Source organism: Convolutriloba macropyga, chromosome 9 (assembly GCF_964194025.1).
Source record: "Convolutriloba macropyga chromosome 9, txConMacr16.3, whole genome shotgun sequence".
Taxonomy (NCBI): Eukaryota; Metazoa; Xenacoelomorpha; order Acoela; family Convolutidae; genus Convolutriloba; species Convolutriloba macropyga.
In genome coordinates this window covers 23,550,442-23,566,541 of record NC_134476.1, presented here as the reverse complement: position 1 = coordinate 23,566,541, position 16,100 = coordinate 23,550,442, and the positions used below count along the sequence as shown (strand labels likewise).

General features: G+C 39.7%; 9 non-coding genes across 9 annotated transcripts; all 9 read right to left on the bottom strand.

The window, feature by feature from the left end:
- Window positions 1–776: 776 nt before the first annotated feature.
- On the bottom strand, window positions 777–895 carry LOC142347245 (5S ribosomal RNA). The gene has a single exon (XR_012760258.1). It is a non-coding gene; the product is annotated as a 5S ribosomal RNA (ribosomal RNA).
- Window positions 896–2,219: 1,324 nt separating this feature from the next.
- On the bottom strand, window positions 2,220–2,338 carry LOC142347138 (5S ribosomal RNA). The gene has a single exon (XR_012760158.1). It is a non-coding gene; the product is annotated as a 5S ribosomal RNA (ribosomal RNA).
- A 1,324-nt stretch (window positions 2,339–3,662) lies between these two features.
- Window positions 3,663–3,781, bottom strand: LOC142347315 (5S ribosomal RNA). The gene has a single exon (XR_012760312.1). It is a non-coding gene; the product is annotated as a 5S ribosomal RNA (ribosomal RNA).
- Window positions 3,782–4,541: 760 nt separating this feature from the next.
- Window positions 4,542–4,660, bottom strand: LOC142347312 (5S ribosomal RNA). The gene has a single exon (XR_012760311.1). It is a non-coding gene; the product is annotated as a 5S ribosomal RNA (ribosomal RNA).
- A 2,077-nt stretch (window positions 4,661–6,737) lies between these two features.
- Window positions 6,738–6,856, bottom strand: LOC142347311 (5S ribosomal RNA). Its single transcript, XR_012760310.1, has one exon. It is a non-coding gene; the product is annotated as a 5S ribosomal RNA (ribosomal RNA).
- A 760-nt stretch (window positions 6,857–7,616) lies between these two features.
- On the bottom strand, window positions 7,617–7,735 carry LOC142347310 (5S ribosomal RNA). The gene has a single exon (XR_012760309.1). It is a non-coding gene; the product is annotated as a 5S ribosomal RNA (ribosomal RNA).
- Window positions 7,736–9,435: 1,700 nt separating this feature from the next.
- Window positions 9,436–9,554, bottom strand: LOC142347308 (5S ribosomal RNA). The gene has a single exon (XR_012760307.1). It is a non-coding gene; the product is annotated as a 5S ribosomal RNA (ribosomal RNA).
- Window positions 9,555–11,821: 2,267 nt separating this feature from the next.
- Window positions 11,822–11,940, bottom strand: LOC142347307 (5S ribosomal RNA). Its single transcript, XR_012760306.1, has one exon. It is a non-coding gene; the product is annotated as a 5S ribosomal RNA (ribosomal RNA).
- A 2,452-nt stretch (window positions 11,941–14,392) lies between these two features.
- LOC142347306 (5S ribosomal RNA) lies at window positions 14,393–14,511 on the bottom strand. Its single transcript, XR_012760305.1, has one exon. It is a non-coding gene; the product is annotated as a 5S ribosomal RNA (ribosomal RNA).
- Window positions 14,512–16,100: the final 1,589 nt, after the last annotated feature.

Below are 16,100 nucleotides of genomic sequence, written 5' to 3'. Positions count from 1 at the left end.
TACATAATACGCAAGCAGGGGAACTATTATAATAGCCTTTACAAGTATATGGGGTGTGTTTGGAGCAATGGTTACTGCTGAAATTGTCATTTACAAAAAGTATCCGCGCTCGATGAGGCTTAACTTTTTCGATCACCGAACTTTGTATTGGTCACCAAATCGTCAATTTTAGTCCGATTTGGCTCATTTTTTGTGGGCATGCTCCACTTGAGCCATAATTTGGGATAAAATAAAAAAATCTGGCACCGCGAACCATTTTGGACAAGTTTTTACCGATTTCCAAAAAAGTATCCGCGCTCGATGAGGCTTAACTTTTTCGATCACCGAACTTTGTTTTGGTCACCAAATCGTCAATTTTAGTCCGATTTGGCTCATTTTTTGTGGGCATGCTCCACTTGAGCCATAATTTGGGATAAAATAAAAAAATCTGGCACCGCGAACCATTTTGGACAAGTTTTTACCGATTTCCAAAAAAGTATCCGCGCTCGATGAGGCTTAACTTTTTCGATCACCGAACTTTGATTTGGTCACCAAATCGTCAATTTTAGTCCGATTTGGCTCATTTTTTGTGGGCATGCTCCACTTGAGCCATAGTTTGGGATAAAATAAAAAAAACTGGCACCGCGAACCATTTTGGACAAGTTTTTACCGATTTCCAAAAAAGTATCCGCGCTCGATGAGGCTTAACTTTTTCGATCACCGAGGCTTTTTGAGGCTCTAAAATGTGTAAATATCGAATAAAAGTATTCTATGAGGTTTGAATACTCAAAAGAAAAAGCCTACAACATCTGGTGTTCCCAAGCGGTCACCCATCCAAGTACTAACCAGGCCCAATGTTGCTTAACTTCGGTGATCGGACGAGAACCGGTGCATTCAACATCGTATGGTCGTAGGCATTTGCGTAAGCGGGAGCGAATTTATATACAACAGTATTGTATTGTAGTCTCATATTCATATACAGGATCACTTTAACTCGCCGCCTTGCGGTTTGCAAAATAGTCACTTAATACATGCAATTTTAGCCACGGTTGTGTTATCATTTATGCAATTCGTAGCCATACAGTGTATTATGACAAACGCGCAAACTTTTTGCTTCCAACCATCCACAATACAGTGGAACGGCCGCAAAACAAAGCACAGATGAATTGGGTACGAGGAACCTGTATAACCGGACATTGAACCGGAAGTATGACTTCAGTGGGTTTAGGCCGGTAATTGGGAAAATCAGTAGCGAGTTGCTTTTAGCCTAATTGTTGTGATAAACTTATTAAATAGGTAAGTATTAACTCTATTTGATAAGTTTTATTTGAATGCACTCTGCGTTAGCGGAGTGCAGCCTAAAGAATGGAACTGAGCGATTTGCACTAACTTAAAAGTTAGTTTAATGAAGGGAAATTATACAATTAGTATTGATGTTTCCGAGACAGTTCCAAATATCAAATATACATAATACGCAAGCAGGGGAACTATTATAATGGCCTTTACAAGTATATGGGGTGTGTTTGGAGCAATGGTTACTGCTGAAATTGTCATTTACAAAAAGTATCCGCGCTCGATGAGGCTTAACTTTTTCGATCACCGAACTTTGTATTGGTCACCAAATCGTCAATTTTAGTCCGATTTGGCTCATTTTTTGTGGGCATGCTCCACTTGAGCCATAATTTGGGATAAAATAAAAAAATCTGGCACCGCGAACCATTTTGGACAAGTTTTTACCGATTTCCAAAAAAGTATCCGCGCTCGATGAGGCTTAACTTTTTCGATCACCGAACTTTGTTTTGGTCACCAAATCGTCAATTTTAGTCCGATTTGGCTCATTTTTTGTGGGCATGCTCCACTTGAGCCATAATTTGGGATAAAAGAAAAAAATCTGGCACCGCGAACCATTTTGGACAAGTTTTTACCGATTTCCAAAAAAGTATCCGCGCTCGATGAGGCTTAACTTTTTCGATCACCGAACTTTGTTTTGGTCACCAAATCGTCAATTTTAGTCCAATTTGGCTCATTTTTTGTTGGCATGCTCCACTTGAGCCATAATTTGAGATAAAATAAAAAAATCTGGCACTGCGAACCATTTTGGACAAGTTTTTACCGATTTCCAAAAAAGTATCCGCGCTCGATGAGGCTTAACTTTTTCGATCACCGAGGCTTTTTGAGGCTCTAAAATGTGTAAATATCGAATAAAAGTATTCTATGAGGTTTGAATACTCAAAAGAAAAAGCCTACAACACCTGGTGTTCCCAAGCGGTCACCCATCCAAGTACTAACCAGGCCAAATGTTGCTTAACTTCGGTGATCGGACGAGAACCGGTGCATTCAACATGGTATGGTCGTAGGCATTTGCGTAAGCGGGAGCGAATTTATATACAACAGTATTGTATTGTAGTCTCATATTCATATACAGGATCACTTTAACTCGCCGCCTTGCGGTTTGCAAAATAGTCACTTAATACATGCAATTTTAGCCACGGTTGTGTTATAATTTATGCAATTCGTAGCCATACAGTGTATTATGACAAACGCGCAAACTTTTTGCTTCCAACCATCCACAATACAGTGGAACGGCCGCAAAACAAAGCACAGATGAATTGGGTACGAGGAACCTGTATAACCGGACATTGAACCGGAAGTATGACTTCAGTGGGTTTAGGCCGGTAATTGGGAAAATCAGTAGCGAGTTGCTTTTAGCCTAATTGTTGTGATAAACTTATTAAATAGGTAAGTATTAACTCTATTTGATAAGTTTTATTTGAATGCACTCTGCGTTAGCGGAGTGCAGCCTAAAGAATGGAACTGAGCGATTTGCACTAACTTAAAAGTTAGTTTAATAAAGGGAAATTATACAATTAGTATTGATGTTTCCGAGACAATTCCAAATATCAAATATACATAATACGCAAGCAGGGGAACTATTATAATGGCCTTTACAAGTATATGGGGTGTGTTTGGAGCAATGGTTACTGCTGAAATTGTCATTTACAAAAAGTATCCGCGCTCGATGAGGCTTAACTTTTTCGATCACCGAACTTTGTATTGGTCACCAAATCGTCAATTTTAGTCCGATTTGGCTCATTTTCTGTGGGCATGCTCCACTTGAGCCATAATTTGGGATAAAATAAAAAAATCTGGCACCGCGAACCATTTTGGACAAGTTTTTACCGATTTCCAAAAAAGTATCCGCGCTCGATGAGGCTTAACTTTTTCGATCACCGAACTTTGTTTTGGTCACCAAATCGTCAATTTTAGTCCGATTTGGCTCATTTTTTGTGGGCATGCTCCACTTGAGCCATAATTTGGGATAAAATAAAAAAATCTGGCACCGCGAACCATTTTGGACAAGTTTTTACCGATTTCCAAAAAAGTATCCGCGCTCGATGAGGCTTAACTTTTTCGATCACCGAACTTTGTTTTGGTCACCAAATCGTCAATTTTAGTCCGATTTGGCTCATTTTTTGTGGGCATGCTCCACTTGAGCCATAATTTGGGATAAAATAAAAAAAACTGGCACCGCGAACCATTTTGGACAAGTTTTTACCGATTTCCAAAAAAGTATCCGCGCTCGATGAGGCTTAACTTTTTCGATCACCGAGGCTTTTTGAGGCTCTAAAATGTGTAAATATCGAATAAAAGTATTCTATGAGGTTTGAATACTCAAAAGAAAAAGCCTACAACACCTGGTGTTCCCAAGCGGTCACCCATCCAAGTACTAACCAGGCCCAATGTTGCTTAACTTCGGTGATCGGACGAGAACCGGTGCATTCAACATGGTATGGTCGTAGGCATTTGCGTAAGCGGGAGCGAATTTATATACAACAGTATTGTATTGTAGTCTCATATTCATATACAGGATCACTTTAACTCGCCGCCTTGCGGTTTGCAAAATAGTCACTTAATACATGCAATTTTAGCCACGGTTGTGTTATAATTTATGCAATTCGTAGCCATACAGTGTATTATGACAAACGCGCAAACTTTTTGCTTCCAACCATCCACAATACAGTGGAACGGCCGCAAAACAAAGCACAGATGAATTGGGTACGAGGAACCTGTATAACCGGACATTGAACCGGAAGTATGACTTCAGTGGGTTTAGGCCGGTAATTGGGAAAATCAGTAGCGAGTTGCTTTTAGCCTAATTGTTGTGATAAACTTATTAAATAGGTAAGTATTAACTCTATTTGATAAGTTTTATTTGAATGCACTCTGCGTTAGCGGAGTGCAGCCTAAAGAATGGAACTGAGCGATTTGCACTAACTTAAAAGTTAGTTTAATAAAGGGAAATTATACAATTAGTATTGATGTTTCCGAGACAATTCCAAATATCAAATAAACATAATACGCAAGCAGGGGAACTATTATAATGGCCTTTACAAGTATATGGGGTGTGTTTGGAGCAATGGTTACTGCTGAAATTGTCATTTACAAAAAGTATCCGCGCTCGATGAGGCTTAACTTTTTCGATCACCGAGGCTTTTTGAGGCTCTAAAATGTGTAAATATCGAATAAAAGTATTCTATGAGGTTTGAATACTCAAAAGAAAAAGCCTACAACACCTGGTGTTCCCAAGCGGTCACCCATCCAAGTACTAACCAGGCCCAATGTTGCTTAACTTCGGTGATCGGACGAGAACCGGTGCATTCAACATGGTATGGTCGTAGGCATTTGCGTAAGCGGGAGCGAATTTATATACAACAGTATTGTATTGTAGTCTCATATTCATATACAGGATCACTTTAACTCGCCGCCTTGCGGTTTGCAAAATAGTCACTTAATACATGCAATTTTAGCCACGGTTGTGTTATAATTTATGCAATTCGTAGCCATACAGTGTATTATGACAAACGCGCAAACTTTTTGCTTCCAACCATCCACAATACAGTGGAACGGCCGCAAAACAAAGCACAGATGAATTGGGTACGAGGAACCTGTATAACCGGACATTGAACCGGAAGTATGACTTCAGTGGGTTTAGGCCGGTAATTGGGAAAATCAGTAGCGAGTTGCTTTTAGCCTAATTGTTGTGATAAACTTATTAAATAGGTAAGTATTAACTCTATTTGATAAGTTTTATTTGAATGCACTCTGCGTTAGCGGAGTGCAGCCTAAAGAATGGAACTGAGCGATTTGCACTAACTTAAAAGTTAGTTTAATAAAGGGAAATTATACAATTAGTATTGATGTTTCCGAGACAATTCCAAATATCAAATATACATAATACGCAAGCAGGGGAACTATTATAATGGCCTTTACAAGTATATGGGGTGTGTTTGGAGCAATGGTTACTGCTGAAATTGTCATTTACAAAAAGTATCCGCGCTCGATGAGGCTTAACTTTTTCGATCACCGAACTTTGTATTGGTCACCAAATCGTCAATTTTAGTCCGATTTGGCTCATTTTCTGTGGGCATGCTCCACTTGAGCCATAATTTGGGATAAAATAAAAAAATCTGGCACCGCGAACCATTTTGGACAAGTTTTTACCGATTTCCAAAAAAGTATCCGCGCTCGATGAGGCTTAACTTTTTCGATCACCGAACTTTGTTTTGGTCACCAAATCGTCAATTTTAGTCCGATTTGGCTCATTTTTTGTGGGCATGCTCCACTTGAGCCATAATTTGGGATAAAATAAAAAAATCTGGCACCGCGAACCATTTTGGACAAGTTTTTACCGATTTCCAAAAAAGTATCCGCGCTCGATGAGGCTTAACTTTTTCGATCACCGAACTTTGTTTTGGTCACCAAATCGTCAATTTTAGTCCGATTTGGCTCATTTTTTGTGGGCATGCTCCACTTGAGCCATAGTTTGGGATAAAATAAAAAAATCTGGCACCGCGAACCAGTTTGGACAAGTTTTTACCGATTTCCAAAAAAGTATCCGCGCTCGATGAGGCTTAACTTTTTCGATCACCGAACTTTGTATTGGTCACCAAATCGTCAATTTTAGTCCGATTTGGCTCATTTTCTGTGGGCATGCTCCACTTGAGCCATAATTTGGGATAAAATAAAAAAATCTGGCACCGCGAACCATTTTGGACAAGTTTTTACCGATTTCCAAAAAAGTATCCGCGCTCGATGAGGCTTAACTTTTTCGATCACCGAACTTTGTTTTGGTCACCAAATCGTCAATTTTAGTCCGATTTGGCTCATTTTTTGTGGGCATGCTCCACTTGAGCCATAATTTGGGATAAAATAAAAAAATCTGGCACCGCGAACCATTTTGGACAAGTTTTTACCGATTTCCAAAAAAGTATCCGCGCTCGATGAGGCTTAACTTTTTCGATCACCGAACTTTGTTTTGGTCACCAAATCGTCAATTTTAGTCCGATTTGGCTCATTTTTTGTGGGCATGCTCCACTTGAGCCATAGTTTGGGATAAAATAAAAAAATCTGGCACCGCGAACCAGTTTGGACAAGTTTTTACCGATTTCCAAAAAAGTATCCGCGCTCGATGAGGCTTAACTTTTTCGATCACCGAACTTTGTTTTGGTCACCAAATCGTCAATTTTAGTCCGATTTGGCTCATTTTTTGTGGGCATGCTGCACTTGAGCCATAATTTGGGATAAAATAAAAAAAATCTGGCACCGCGAACCATTTTGGACAAGTTTTTACCGATTTCCAAAAAAGTATCCGCGCTCGATGAGGCTTAACTTTTTCGATCACCGAGGCTTTTTGAGGCTCTAAAATGTGTAAATATCGAATAAAAGTATTCTATGAGGTTTGAATACTCAAAAGAAAAAGCCTACAACACCTGGTGTTCCCAAGCGGTCACCCATCCAAGTACTAACCAGGCCCAATGTTGCTTAACTTCGGTGATCGGACGAGAACCGGTGCATTCAACATGGTATGGTCGTAGGCATTTGCGTAAGCGGGAGCGAATTTATATACAACAGTATTGTATTGTAGTCTCATATTCATATACAGGATCACTTTAACTCGCCGCCTTGCGGTTTGCAAAATAGTCACTTAATACATGCAATTTTAGCCACGGTTGTGTTATAATTTATGCAATTCGTAGCCATACAGTGTATTATGACAAACGCGCAAACTTTTTGCTTCCAACCATCCACAATACAGTGGAACGGCCGCAAAACAAAGCACAGATGAATTGGGTACGAGGAACCTGTATAACCGGACATTGAACCGGAAGTATGACTTCAGTGGGTTTAGGCCGGTAATTGGGAAAATCAGTAGCGAGTTGCTTTTAGCCTAATTGTTGTGATAAACTTATTAAATAGGTAAGTATTAACTCTATTTGATAAGTTTTATTTGAATGCACTCTGCGTTAGCGGAGTGCAGCCTAAAGAATGGAACTGAGCGATTTGCACTAACTTAAAAGTTAGTTTAATAAAGGGAAATTATACAATTAGTATTGATGTTTCCGAGACAATTCCAAATATCAAATATACATAATACGCAAGCAGGGGAACTATTATAATGGCCTTTACAAGTATATGGGGTGTGTTTGGAGCAATGGTTACTGCTGAAATTGTCATTTACAAAAAGTATCCGCGCTCGATGAGGCTTAACTTTTTCGATCACCGAGGCTTTTTGAGGCTCTAAAATGTGTAAATATCGAATAAAAGTATTCTATGAGGTTTGAATACTCAAAAGAAAAAGCCTACAACACCTGGTGTTCCCAAGCGGTCACCCATCCAAGTACTAACCAGGCCCAATGTTGCTTAACTTCGGTGATCGGACGAGAACCGGTGCATTCAACATGGTATGGTCGTAGGCATTTGCGTAAGCGGGAGCGAATTTATATACAACAGTATTGTATTGTAGTCTCATATTCATATACAGGATCACTTTAACTCGCCGCCTTGCGGTTTGCAAAATAGTCACTTAATACATGCAATTTTAGCCACGGTTGTGTTATAATTTATGCAATTCGTAGCCATACAGTGTATTATGACAAACGCGCAAACTTTTTGCTTCCAACCATCCACAATACAGTGGAACGGCCGCAAAACAAAGCACAGATGAATTGGGTACGAGGAACCTGTATAACCGGACATTGAACCGGAAGTATGACTTCAGTGGGTTTAGGCCGGTAATTGGGAAAATCAGTAGCGAGTTGCTTTTAGCCTAATTGTTGTGATAAACTTATTAAATAGGTAAGTATTAACTCTATTTGATAAGTTTTATTTGAATGCACTCTGCGTTAGCGGAGTGCAGCCTAAAGAATGGAACTGAGCGATTTGCACTAACTTAAAAGTTAGTTTAATAAAGGGAAATTATACAATTAGTATTGATGTTTCCGAGACAATTCCAAATATCAAATATACATAATACGCAAGCAGGGGAACTATTATAATGGCCTTTACAAGTATATGGGGTGTGTTTGGAGCAATGGTTACTGCTGAAATTGTCATTTACAAAAAGTATCCGCGCTCGATGAGGCTTAACTTTTTCGATCACCGAACTTTGTATTGGTCACCAAATCGTCAATTTTAGTCCGATTTGGCTCATTTTTTGTGGGCATGCTCCACTTGAGCCATAATTTGTGATAAAATAAAAAAATCTGGCACCGCGAACCATTTTGGACAAGTTTTTACCGATTTCCAAAAAAGTATCAGCGCTCGATGAGGCTTAACTTTTTCGATCACCGAACTTTGTTTTGGTCACCAAATCGTCAATTTTAGTCCGATTTGGCTCATTTTTTGTGGGCATGCTGCACTTGAGCCATAATTTGGGATAAAATAAAAAAAACTGGCACCGCGAACCATTTTGGACAAGTTTTTACCGATTTCCAAAAAAGTATCCGCGCTCGATGAGGCTTAACTTTTTCGATCACCGAACTTTGTTTTGGTCACCAAATCGTCAATTTTAGTCCGATTTGGCTCATTTTTTGTGGGCATGCTGCACTTGAGCCATAATTTGGGATAAAATAAAAAAATCTGGCACCGCGAACCATTTTGGACAAGTTTTTACCGATTTCCAAAAAAGTATCCGCGCTCGATGAGGCTTAACTTTTTCGATCACCGAACTTTGTTTTGGTCACCAAATCGTCAATTTTAGTCCGATTTGGCTCATTTTTTGTGGGCATGCTCCACTTGAGCCATAGTTTGGGATAAAATAAAAAAAGCTGGCACCGCGAACCATTTTGGACAAGTTTTTACCGATTTCCAAAAAAGTATCCGCGCTCGATGAGGCTTAACTTTTTCGATCACCGAACTTTGTTCTGGTCACCAAATCGTCAATTTTAGTCCGATTTGGCTCATTTTTTGTGGGCATGCTCCACTTGAGCCATAATTTGGGATAAAATAAAAAAAACTGGCACCGCGAACCATTTTGGACAAGTTTTTACCGATTTCCAAAAAAGTATCCGCGCTCGATGAGGCTTAACTTTTTCGATCACCGAGGCTTTTTGAGGCTCTAAAATGTGTAAATATCGAATAAAAGTATTCTATGAGGTTTGAATACTCAAAAGAAAAAGCCTACAACACCTGGTGTTCCCAAGCGGTCACCCATCCAAGTACTAACCAGGCCCAATGTTGCTTAACTTCGGTGATCGGACGAGAACCGGTGCATTCAACATGGTATGGTCGTAGGCATTTGCGTAAGCGGGAGCGAATTTATATACAACAGTATTGTATTGTAGTCTCATATTCATATACAGGATCACTTTAACTCGCCGCCTTGCGGTTTGCAAAATAGTCACTTAATACATGCAATTTTAGCCACGGTTGTGTTATAATTTATGCAATTCGTAGCCATACAGTGTATTATGACAAACGCGCAAACTTTTTGCTTCCAACCATCCACAATACAGTGGAACGGCCGCAAAACAAAGCACAGATGAATTGGGTACGAGGAACCTGTATAACCGGACATTGAACCGGAAGTATGACTTCAGTGGGTTTAGGCCGGTAATTGGGAAAATCAGTAGCGAGTTGCTTTTAGCCTAATTGTTGTGATAAACTTATTAAATAGGTAAGTATTAACTCTATTTGATAAGTTTTATTTGAATGCACTCTGCGTTAGCGGAGTGCAGCCTAAAGAATGGAACTGAGCGATTTGCACTAACTTAAAAGTTAGTTTAATAAAGGGAAATTATACAATTAGTATTGATGTTTCCGAGACAGTTCCAAATATCAAATATACATAATACGCAAGCAGGGGAACTATTATAATGGCCTTTACAAGTATATGGGGTGTGTTTGGAGCAATGGTTACTGCTGAAATTGTCATTTACAAAAAGTATCCGCGCTCGATGAGGCTTAACTTTTTCGATCACCGAACTTTGTATTGGTCACCAAATCGTCAATTTTAGTCCGATTTGGCTCATTTTTTGTGGGCATGCTCCACTTGAGCCATAATTTGGGATAAAATAAAAAAATCTGGCACCGCGAACCATTTTGGACAAGTTTTTACCGATTTCCAAAAAAGTATCCGCGCTCGATGAGGCTTAACTTTTTCGATCACCGAACTTTGTTTTGGTCACCAAATCGTCAATTTTAGTCCGATTTGGCTCATTTTTTGTGGGCATGCTGCACTTGAGCCATAATTTGGGATAAAATAAAAAAAACTGGCACCGCGAACCATTTTGGACAAGTTTTTACCGATTTCCAAAAAAGTATCCGCGCTCGATGAGGCTTAACTTTTTCGATCACCGAACTTTGTTTTGGTCACCAAATCGTCAATTTTAGTCCGATTTGGCTCATTTTTTGTGGGCATGCTGCACTTGAGCCATAATTTGGGATAAAATAAAAAAATCTGGCACCGCGAACCATTTTGGACAAGTTTTTACCGATTTCCAAAAAAGTATCCGCGCTCGATGAGGCTTAACTTTTTCGATCACCGAACTTTGTTTTGGTCACCAAATCGTCAATTTTAGTCCGATTTGGCTCATTTTTTGTGGGCATGCTCCACTTGAGCCATAGTTTGGGATAAAATAAAAAAAACTGGCACCGCGAACCATTTTGGACAAGTTTTTACCGATTTCCAAAAAAGTATCCGCGCTCGATGAGGCTTAACTTTTTCGATCACCGAACTTTGTTCTGGTCACCAAATCGTCAATTTTAGTCCGATTTGGCTCATTTTTTGTGGGCATGCTCCACTTGAGCCATAGTTTGGGATAAAATAAAAAAAAACTGGCACCGCGAACCATTTTGGACAAGTTTTTACCGATTTCCAAAAAAGTATCCGCGCTCGATGAGGCTTAACTTTTTCGATCACCGAACTTTGTTTTGGTCACCAAATCGTCAATTTTAGTCCGATTTGGCTCATTTTTTGTGGGCATGCTGCACTTGAGCCATAATTTGGGATAAAATAAAAAAATCTGGCACCGCGAACCATTTTGGACAAGTTTTTACCGATTTCCAAAAAAGTATCCGCGCTCGATGAGGCTTAACTTTTTCGATCACCGAACTTTGTTTTGGTCACCAAATCGTCAATTTTAGTCCGATTTGGCTCATTTTTTGTGGGCATGCTCCACTTGAGCCATAGTTTGGGATAAAATAAAAAAAAACTGGCACCGCGAACCATTTTGGACAAGTTTTTACCGATTTCCAAAAAAGTATCCGCGCTCGATGAGGCTTAACTTTTTCGATCACCGAACTTTGTTCTGGTCACCAAATCGTCAATTTTAGTCCGATTTGGCTCATTTTTTGTGGGCATGCTCCACTTGAGCCATAGTTTGGGATAAAATAAAAAAAAACTGGCACCGCGAACCATTTTGGACAAGTTTTTACCGATTTCCAAAAAAGTATCCGCGCTCGATGAGGCTTAACTTTTTCGATCACCGAGGCTTTTTGAGGCTCTAAAATGTGTAAATATCGAATAAAAGTATTCTATGAGGTTTGAATACTCAAAAGAAAAAGCCTACAACACCTGGTGTTCCCAAGCGGTCACCCATCCAAGTACTAACCAGGCCCAATGTTGCTTAACTTCGGTGATCGGACGAGAACCGGTGCATTCAACATGGTATGGTCGTAGGCATTTGCGTAAGCGGGAGCGAATTTATATACAACAGTATTGTATTGTAGTCTCATATTCATATACAGGATCACTTTAACTCGCCGCCTTGCGGTTTGCAAAATAGTCACTTAATACATGCAATTTTAGCCACGGTTGTGTTATAATTTATGCAATTCGTAGCCATACAGTGTATTATGACAAACGCGCAAACTTTTTGCTTCCAACCATCCACAATACAGTGGAACGGCCGCAAAACAAAGCACAGATGAATTGGGTACGAGGAACCTGTATAACCGGACATTGAACCGGAAGTATGACTTCAGTGGGTTTAGGCCGGTAATTGGGAAAATCAGTAGCGAGTTGCTTTTAGCCTAATTGTTGTGATAAACTTATTAAATAGGTAAGTATTAACTCTATTTGATAAGTTTTATTTGAATGCACTCTGCGTTAGCGGAGTGCAGCCTAAAGAATGGAACTGAGCGATTTGCACTAACTTAAAAGTTAGTTTAATTAAGGGAAATTATACAATTAGTATTGATGTTTCCGAGACAGTTCCAAATATCAAATATGCATAATACGCAAGCAGGGGAACTATTATAATGGCCTTTACAAGTATATGGGGTGTGTTTGGAGCAATGGTTACTGCTGAAATTGTCATTTACAAAAAGTATCCGCGCTCGATGAGGCTTAACTTTTTCGATCACCGAACTTTGTATTGGTCACCAAATCGTCAATTTTAGTCCGATTTGGCTCATTTTTTGTGGGCATGCTCCACTTGAGCCATAATTTGGGATAAAATAAAAAAATCTGGCACCGCGAACCATTTTGGACAAGTTTTTACCGATTTCCAAAAAAGTATCCGCGCTCGATGAGGCTTAACTTTTTCGATCACCGAACTTTGTTTTGGTCACCAAATCGTCAATTTTAGTCCGATTTGGCTCATTTTTTGTGGGCATGCTGCACTTGAGCCATAATTTGGGATAAAATAAAAAAATCTGGCACCGCGAACCATTTTGGACAAGTTTTTACCGATTTCCAAAAAAGTATCCGCGCTCGATGAGGCTTAACTTTTTCGATCACCGAACTTTGTTTTGGTCACCAAATCGTCAATTTTAGTCCGATTTGGCTCATTTTTTGTGGGCATGCTCCACTTGAGCCATAGTTTGGGATAAAAAAAAAAAAACTGGCACCGCGAACCATTTTGGACAAGTTTTTACCGATTTCCAAAAAAGTATCCGCGCTCGATGAGGCTTAACTTTTTCGATCACCGAACTTTGTTCTGGTCACCAAATCGTCAATTTTAGTCCGATTTGGCTCATTTTTTGTGGGCATGCTCCACTTGAGCCATAATTTGGGATAAAATAAAAAAATCTGGCACCGCGAACCATTTTGGACAAGTTTTTACCGATTTCCAAAAAAGTATCCGCGCTCGATGAGGCTTAACTTTTTCGATCACCGAACTTTGTTTTGGTCACCAAATCGTCAATTTTAGTCCGATTTGGCTCATTTTTTGTGGGCATGCTGCACTTGAGCCATAATTTGGGATAAAATAAAAAAATCTGGCACCGCGAACCATTTTGGACAAGTTTTTACCGATTTCCAAAAAAGTATCCGCGCTCGATGAGGCTTAACTTTTTCGATCACCGAACTTTGTTTTGGTCACCAAATCGTCAATTTTAGTCCGATTTGGCTCATTTTTTGTGGGCATGCTCCACTTGAGCCATAGTTTGGGATAAAAAAAAAAAAACTGGCACCGCGAACCATTTTGGACAAGTTTTTACCGATTTCCAAAAAAGTATCCGCGCTCGATGAGGCTTAACTTTTTCGATCACCGAACTTTGTTCTGGTCACCAAATCGTCAATTTTAGTCCGATTTGGCTCATTTTTTGTGGGCATGCTCCACTTGAGCCATAATTTGGGATAAAATAAAAAAATCTGGCACCGCGAACCATTTTGGACAAGTTTTTACCGATTTCCAAAAAAGTATCCGCGCTCGATGAGGCTTAACTTTTTCGATCACCGAACTTTGTTTTGGTCACCAAATCGTCAATTTTAGTCCGATTTGGCTCATTTTTTGTGGGCATGCTCCACTTGAGCCATAGTTTGGGATAAAATAAAAAAAACTGGCACCGCGAACCATTTTGGACAAGTTTTTACCGATTTCCAAAAAAGTATCCGCGCTCGATGAGGCTTAACTTTTTCGATCACCGAACTTTGTTTTGGTCACCAAATCGTCAATTTTAGTCCGATTTGGCTCATTTTTTGAGGGCATGCTCCACTTGAGCCATAGTTTGGGATAAAATAAAAAAAACTGGCACCGCGAACCATTTTGGACAAGTTTTTACCGATTTCCAAAAAAGTATCCGCGCTCGATGAGGCTTAACTTTTTCGATCACCGAGGCTTTTTGAGGCTCTAAAATGTGTAAATATCGAATAAAAGTATTCTATGAGGTTTGAATACTCAAAAGAAAAAGCCTACAACACCTGGTGTTCCCAAGCGGTCACCCATCCAAGTACTAACCAGGCCCAATGTTGCTTAACTTCGGTGATCGGACGAGAACCGGTGCATTCAACATGGTATGGTCGTAGGCATTTGCGTAAGCGGGAGCGAATTTATATACAACAGTATTGTATTGTAGTCTCATATTCATATACAGGATCACTTTAACTCGCCGCCTTGCGGTTTGCAAAATAGTCACTTAATACATGCAATTTTAGCCACGGTTGTGTTATAATTTATGCAATTCGTAGCCATACAGTGTATTATGACAAACGCGCAAACTTTTTGCTTCCAACCATCCACAATACAGTGGAACGGCCGCAAAACAAAGCACAGATGAATTGGGTACGAGGAACCTGTATAACCGGACATTGAACCGGAAGTATGACTTCAGTGGGTTTAGGCCGGTACTTGGGAAAATCAGTAGCGAGTTGCTTTTAGCCTAATTGTTGTGATTATAGCCTAATTTAGCCTAATTGTTGTGAACGAAACAAGCGAAAACGAATTACGCGAATGGTCATTCAAGTCCGCTAGCGGAGAAAGGCGATTTGAATGGTTAGATATACCTTTCAACGCTCACACGCCAGCGCTGCATAGCTGCACGTTTTGTGAAGCAGAGAATAAACCGCACATAGGTCACGATATAGCTTGGTGCAGACTAAACAAATCCAAAAAAGCGGCTAACCAAGAGACAAAACAACGCACAAAATCAAATGAACAAAATTCGCCAAGGCGAGAATTGAACCACCAAAGTACCACAAGCCAAAGAGTACCAAGCCGAGAATCGAACCAGCGCGAGCAGAGATCACCAAGCCGGGAATCGAACCCCTGCGAAGAGTCCCCCCAAAATCCCCTCACAATTGACGAAAGCGAAGCCTTCAGCACTCCTGAGGCCGAGTTTTGGAAGCAAGCGGCGACCGGACGACGAGGAGCAAAAAGAGACAACAACCACATCTCACCTATAGAGGCTCCTAGCAGATACGAGGTTCTGCGGAAACCTAGTAAACCTGATAAGAATATAAACGAAAGAGCTAAGCAAACTGAGCAAGACCATCCATCAATTTCATAAGATAACCTCACCTATATTTTATTTATGTTGAAATTATGGCTAGCTTTATTTCGTTTAATTGTCGGGGTTTAGGATCCCACTTAAAATTGTTAGAGCTTCTTTCCCAATTTAAGAACAAAATAAAAGAAAACAAATGTGTAATCGCACTTCAGGAAACAAAAATAGAAAGACTAAGTTCGAAACATCAAGCCGTTCTAACTCGTTACAAAATGCAATTCATTATTGAACCATCGGTCAATAAATCGGGTGGGCTCCTTTTACTTGTACCATATAATTGGACAATTGAACTAATAGGAAAAAACGCTTCATTTATCTTAATAAAGCATAATTTAACAAAAGAAGTTTTTGGAACAATATACCTGAACCCTTCACACCTAAGTACAGATATAATTTTATCCTTTGCCCAAATTGTCGAAAATTTTGCGAACGACTTCACAATATGGATAGGAGGAGACTTTAATGCAATTGATCCAATTGATGCTACATCTAAGGTTAGGGCGGGAGACAGAAGACTGAAAAGACATCAACAAATTAGCGATAGCTTTAATTCAATGGGATGCTTTGATGTTTTCAAACAACACAAAAAAAGACTTAAAACACATTTTGAAAAG